Raw genomic sequence first — 7,730 nt, forward strand, 5'->3', positions numbered from 1 at the left:
AAACCAAAACTGAACTTCATGACAGACCTTCATTTCTAAAATTGGATCAAGCTGACCAGCTGAAATGTATTAATTTATTATCTGCTATCAAACCAGAAATTTGAACCTTCTCATACCACTGAGGCTCTAAAGCGATGGGAGTGACACTGCACTGTGTCTGTACTATGTTTCAGGTAACCTTCTATTTTTATTATTTTTTTCAGATTGTAATCTGATTTTAACCATTAAAGCAAAATAGAAATTAGCATATCAATCCTTTTACTTCCTTATGATTTTTTTCTGACTTGTTGAAAGGATCATATGACAGAATAATTTGTTTACTTTTCCAAGATGTGTACTAAAAAAAGGATCCATTCAACCAACGATGTCTGAAGTCATAATGCCAGATTATGAGTAGTGGTGCCAAATAATAAAAAGCAAAGCAGTCAAGCACAAAGTGAATGAAAAAAGTTATTTAAAATGCAACAAACACAAAAAAGAAAAATTGTTCTGTGTATTGTTCTGACAAAAGGATGGCTGGAAGATTGATTTACAGAAGATAATATTGAATATATGTATAAGTTTTTGGCTATTATATTCAGATTGAGAGAAATAAAATGGTAAATAACAATTCATTCTAGGTGACTAGACTTCATTTTCAAAGCATTCTCAACATATATAAAATATAATACACTAGAAAAAACACAGTCATGAAATTTATGGAAAAAAAAACTGCATACGATTTGATTTAAAAAATAAACAAAACAAAAAAAGCAAACATTTACATCAAGCTACATACTGTTCTGGAAGGAAGTTTGTGTCGAGGCTCACCCAGAGGCTTGTCAGAGATGTAATCTGACACATGCTAAGAGGGCTCTCTCTGCAGAGGCCTTTGAAAGAAAATGTGTTTCCTCTCATTCTCTCAAGATTATACAATATTTAGAAACAGTCAGTTTCTAAACAGTTCCAACTTTAGTGCTTCCAGTCAGTCCCTGATGTAGGTTAGTCATGTATCATTTAAAACTAGCAATACTAGAATAGCAAAACTCTGAAGCAAATTTTCAGGATAAAAAAATAGCTGATTTCAGCTTGAGAATGAATGTAGGCAGAACTGCACATAAGAAAGCGAAAACTTTACTCAGTATTAGTCTTTTACATCTTGACAGCTAAATTTATTAGGCTATGGAATGGTCTCTCAGGGAAAGCAGTGAAAATTCAAATATTTGATATTTCTAAAATAGGTTTGGCAAATGTGTAGTGGGTGTACAAGAGCAAACAATTACTTTGGCAAAGAGAAAGACTATAGCTGTCACTCAAACTATCTCATAATCTTAATGGGTTCAGTTTCTGTTTAACACTGGCTCCAGCATGTATTTTTGTTAAACTAAGCAACTGCTCAGTAATGCAATTTTTAGACCTTATCAATGAATTTTGCAGTTTTGAAGTAGCATGGATAAAATGGACCAAATCAAATGGAGCAGCTCTTTTTGCACATGAAAAAAAACCAAACATGAAGAATGTGAAAACTCTTGTTTCATTCACTCTCTCTGACTCATAGAAGACTTTTTGTTTGTTTTCCTAGATCAACAGATTTCCTTCTCCTGAGTTTGTGATTTGGGAAATAATTTATAAAATATATAGATGATTTCTAGAGGTCCCTTCCAACCCCAACAGTTCAGTGATCCTCAAACACACTTTTCCAATGAATGACCTTTGGCATCATCATAGTCAGGACCTAGGAACTTTTTTGGCTTTATGATGTAGTGGGAAAGCAGTAGGATTTATCACTGGCACAGTCTTCTCTGTGACCTTTTCTGAACAGACTACATGTTAAATTAATTTGGCAATAGAGGTAAGTGGAATAGTTGGTTAAAATAGTTCATTTTAGGGGTGATTGAGGCTGTCACTGTTTCTCTTCAGTGAGGCTTCCTGACAAAGAGAACAGAGCCATCAGTTTCTTTTGCCTGACACCAAGTCCCAGTTGTTGCCACATACTACCATAGAAAAATATTAACAGATTTCCTGTAAGGAGCTGAATTTTCAGGTCTTGTCTTAGCCAAGGCTTCTGCAATTATTTGATGCACTCTTTTTAATTGTAGATTCCCAGCTAACTCCCCATTTATAAAGCACCCCATTCCTCAGTTGCATCTTCAACCATTTTACACTTGTTTTTCCTTAGTCGCCTCCAGTTCTCCTCTCTTACACTTCAGATGGAATTGAAGCTTCCTCTACAGAAGCTTTAGCAACTGGCAATCAGCATGGAGCTTTCTAACACACTGGTGACACAAGATGCAACTTTTCCTAGAAGATCTAAACAGTACTGGTTAGCCTCTGCAAATTGTCACAGTTCCCAAACCTGTGACAGAGCATCTGTCTCTGGCAGAGGCTTTGTCTCTGCTAGGGAGAACATAGCTGCTACTCTGTCTTACTGCCTTCAACTGAAACTGACACAATTAACAAAAAAATAACAATTTTAATATCTTATCTATACATTGGCATATTACAGGCAGCCTTAGGAGTCATAAGTGACAAATCTAGCAGTCAGCTGTACTAAGGAAATATTTGACAAGTATGTAGAGGAAATATCTTTTCTTAGAATAGCCTGTATAGTTGGAAAAAAACATACAATCCCTTCTTAAGTCTGTTGTAAAAGCAACAGACTTCAAAGTAAAATATGACTTGACAATGCCTGTTCAGTTTAATTTGTTTTGATTTCTCTTTACATTTGTGCCAAATTATTGGTTAGCAGTAACAGAAAAAGAAAAAAGAAATGAAAAAAAATTACCTTTTTATAAGCTCATTTGAGTAATATTTTCTTTGCTGCCTTCCTGTACTTCTTCCTGCTATCAGCTGAATTATTTACTCCTGCCAGGTACTGGCTTTAACATTCTGTATCTTTAACCTGGCTAAGCCCTACCTAAACCGGCTTGTTGGTTTTAGATTGGTTTTAATTTTTTTGGGTTTTTTCTGCAAAGCTAGGCAGAAAAAAAACCAAAGTCAGACAAACTGATTCACCCAAATTTAATGGGGTGAATCAGTTTGTCTCGTGATCAAATTATCACCAGCACTTTTTTAAAGTAAACTGTAGGAATGTGGCCTAGTGCAGATGGGAATCAAAAGCAAAAGTTTCTCCTTTGAGAAAGAAAAATCTTTCAGTCCCTGCTGTACTTCAGAAGCCTACCCTGAAGCCCTATGGGCAACTTGATGTTTGCTTTCAGAAACAATGGGAAAATTTCTAAAGCTTATGGACATAACTTTCGCTGTACATCCAGGATAGATGTGAGAGGTAAATGCATGGGTTTGTGGAATAGACAACTGAAAAATAGGACCCAGCATCCAAAGTACAGAGCACCTTTGGAAGTAAAATTTTGTTGTTAGAAGGAATTTCCTTAAGACAGAAATTCAGATTAAGCACTCTGCCAATATTTGCTGGGGCTAAATGCATGACAAACTAAGAAAATGACCTACCTATGGAAGGCATTCAGAAAGACCCAGAGAGAGAATAGAGCATGGCACTACCAACACCAAGCTTGTGGATTCAACCCCCACACAGATTTACATAAGGGTTGAATTCAGTGATCCTTGTGAATTCATTCCAACTCAGAATATTCAGTGAATCTGTGAATCTAAGCCCTTACCTTGCAATACACTGCTTTAACCACAAGAGACCAGAGTGCTATGAAAAATGAGATTTGGGATTCTAAGCAACAGAGGTTGTTTTAATTTATTAACATTTAGAGGAAAGAACGACACAAAAATATTTTCTTTACCTAATAGAAAAAAAAAAACAAAACAAAAAAAAAAAAACCCTCATAAGACTTTAGATTCATCTGATTGCTTGGATAAAATACAGGGTGAATTTTCTTTATGGATACAACAACTATAGACAAAAATATTGGTAACCCATGCTTATCTTCCTTAAACAACTTAAAAAAAAGCTTTGATACTTCAGAATTTATTTATTTGATCCCTCTCTTCATATGATTAGGACATTTCATGTGGAGAAAAGCAGACAAAGGGACATATAAACCTGTTTTTTTTTTGGCATTGTTGTTTTTTTTCCTCTAACTCTTCCAGTTGATGGTTGGTAAAGCAGTTCTATGTGCTCTTTCAGGTATATCTCCTGATCTGCTGCAGAGATAAATCGTGTTGGAGGAGTGTAGCTGTATAAACTTAGCGAGAAAGCTAAATCCCACCAAAATATTCTAGTCAACACTTTGACCTTGAATTCATTTTTGCTTTAAATGGTAAAAGGAAAAAAAAAAAGGTTTTGAAACAGAGATATGTACTTATTTTTAAAATCCTAACTTCTTTTCAGGATTTCAGGTCTTGTCTTTCTACTGATTCCCTGTTTCTTGTGGTTGTCTATTATAGAGAAGAAGCTGTATTTGTGGAAAACAGCAACTGGAGTCAAACTGAAGATTTTAAATGTTCTTTCCAGGCCTTTACCTCCCTTTCTTCTGGAAAACTGATTAAAAAAAATTCCTTTTGAATCCCGCTTTTACATTCCACTTCTCAGTCTTATCCTGTCTTTCATTTCTTTTTAAGCATTGATCTTTTCTTTTTAATTTTCAGTGGGGAAAAAAGAAGTAAGTAAGGAAGTAAGTGTTTTGATTCTGTTCTCCAATTTAATTTTTTTAAGTGAAAGTGAACATGGAAAGGAAAAAAAATCTCCTTTGAAGCATTATTGTTTCTAAATTGTAAAAATTCAAAATAATTAAACATCATAACCTTTTTCAAATTCATTTTGCATAAGCATTTAGCCACTTTATTTTTTAATCTAAAAACAATAAATTACAATTCTCCTCTTAGCTTTTTTCTATTTTTAGTGGAAGTCTGGTAGTTCAGGATGTCTTGTTATTGCATATGCACAGCACCCAGCAAAGTGGAATCTGAATGATATTAAAATCTTAGATATGCCAGAAGCAAACTCTTAGTAAGTAAAGTGACAGTAGGAAATAGAGCCTTTAATTATTTTACAGTGGATAAATTTGGTTGAAATTAAAATGTGTAAGTTACCTGTTGAAAATGTATGTAGTTACCTATGCATAAAATTCTTTAAAAATGGGAAAAAAATTATAGCTAGAGAATTATCTGGTTTTACTTAAATTCTGAGTAGTATGTCAAGCCACTAGATACTCATACCAGAGCTTATACCATTAATTTGGATTTATTATGTTAATTAAAGTGAACTAAAGAATCACATGGAACTGTTTTTTGGTTGTTTTTTTTTTTTAAATATAAAATGACCATTCACAAAGTATTAATATACAATTGATCCTGGGAAATTCACAAGCTGAATTTCCTGTTCAACAAAAATACCATGTGAGGTGAGAAATTGTTCTTAATGTGGCAAAAGACTCAGAAACATTTGCCTCCATTTTTCTTTCAGTATTATTGCAATTTAGGTTTAGTCAAATATTAGTAAATGCTGGAGGTTGATACTCAAATTCTGGTGCATTCTGTTGCCACTCAAACTCATGCTGCTCTGCCCCCTGCCCCGTCCTGTTCCATCAACAATGAGCTTGTTTTTTTCTCAACAGAGCAGCTTCCTGCTTTTCATGAAAGCATTTCGTTCAGCTACCACCTTAATATTCCTTTTTCTGAAATTTGTATGGAGTGTGGAGCTCCTTTGAACAACAGAGAGAAGACATACAGAGAGCAGGACTGGGAGAAGAACAGAGATAGCTGCCATCTGCCACTTTAGCTAAACTGAAGCAAATTGAAAAGGCTCTTCAGCACAAGTTCTTCTTTCTGGGGAACAAAACCCCTTCAGTTAAAAATGCGCTCTTTTTCTGACATTGTAACTTTCTTTTACTGACTGAACAGGGATATTTTAGAAAATCAGGGTACTGTGTATGACACCAAATTTAGTTGGAACTGGGAGAAAAAAATGTGTTCCAAAGCCATTGATAGAATTTAGTTTCGGAAGGTATGCAAACCAACCCAAACACTCCATATTTTCATGTTGAATGCTACAATAATGAAAAGGAAAAGTAGTCCTGTAAAAGAGGGGAATATGCTGTTAGGATTAATGCAATGAGAGAGAGAGCTGAGAAACTGCAAATTCTAGCACTAACTTACATGAGCAGTTCCTATTGTCCTTATCATCTATTGAGCAAGTAGGAACTCAGAACATGTTTATGTCTGTTGGAGAATAAAATGTGTTTGGGACTTGGATCAGTCACTAGCTGTAGTCACTGTGCAAGTCTTTTGTCTCTGAGAATCACAAAGACTGAAATCACTGAAGGCAAGGCTCAGCCTTATTCCATACGGTTCTGGAAGATTTGTAGTTTCTGTTATTATCCTTTTCAGATCTGAAGAAAATTAAACTAAGGGTAAATTTTGGCCAAATTTATAGTTTCAGCATAATAAAGTTATGAGATGCAAAGAGGTAATAATGATTTCCAGGAAAATGTCCAAGAAGCATGCTGTTTATGCTGTATGCAGAATCAATTCAGAGTCCATATAAGCATCTAGATAAACTTTTGCATGCAGCAAATAACTAGCAGTAGCTGTGACAGTTATGAAGATGAATGGGAGAATTTTAAAATTGGAAGTCCATTATTTAGCTTGTGAAATTTACCTATTTAGATGATTAAATGTTTATTAGAATATAGAATCTTTTAGGTAATACTTAAACACATTTCCTTTCTGAACATTTTTCTTATTTTGTGATATAATTTACAATGATATTTGAAGGAAAAAAGACAGTATCTGGCAAGCCAGAAGGTGCTCCTGTGACAAAAGGACTTTCCTTCCTCTGGTGCCTGGGAAAATCAGAGAAGTCTGGCTTTGATAGATGTCTAAAAAGATATGAGCAGAGTGACCTGAAGTGATTGTAGCCAGGAGGCTGAATATCCCCCTTAGTCTTCCATTTTCCAGGCCACATACAGGCTGCTGCAAACAGTTCCTCTCCCAAAGCAAGACAACAGCTGGCTGGGGCAAACCTAAAGGATGGTCACCAGGCTGGTTGGAAGTGGATTACTTGCCCTGTGAGGAGAGGCTGTATCTCAGAATATAACTGAAGTACAAATGTCTGTAACAATGAACAACCATTTAGGGAGTACAACATAAGTTTTTAGGTTATCCAAAGTGAAACTCCTTGATCCATTAAGAATGGTTACAGAAAAATTTTAGTCAATATTTAGATGATGATAAAATATACTGAAGAGGTTGCAGAGTTGTTGTTCACTGGAGTCAATCAGATTCAGGATGCCCCTCACACCACATGTAATCCACCCAGACTGGATACACATATGGGATTGTACAGACCAAATGCTGTATAGCCTGCACGAGCATATGCATCTGAAAAGCCCTTTCATTTAGGCAAACAGCAGCTGTTTTGCATTGCATTAATAGTAAAATTGAGCTATTTAGAGTCTAGGAACCTACTGAGTGTTTGCTATTGCTCAAAGAATTCAATTACTTTATAATAACAACATGTCTTACAATATAAGATCTAGGAATGTCTTTTCCTAGTACTAAAAAAAACCATTCTGATTCTAAAAGAAATGGAATGGCAGCCTTGGAAGAACTCATACACAAAATTTTTGTGTAAAATACCAGAATTGTTCTTATCAATTTACATTTAATTAGTTTTCATGCAGAAATTGAGATAGGTTGTACATTTCACACATAGGTCAAGAACTCATTTTAGCAGTTAAAATGAATTGCTTAAGTTAAGCATTTCAGCCTGAAAGATTAAAGTGGCAAAAAAACCCAGAAAGGCCTTTTTTTTTTTCTGTTCC

The sequence above is a fragment of the Passer domesticus genome, chromosome 2 (genome assembly GCF_036417665.1).
Source record: "Passer domesticus isolate bPasDom1 chromosome 2, bPasDom1.hap1, whole genome shotgun sequence".
NCBI lineage: Eukaryota > Metazoa > Chordata > Aves > Passeriformes > Passeridae > Passer > Passer domesticus.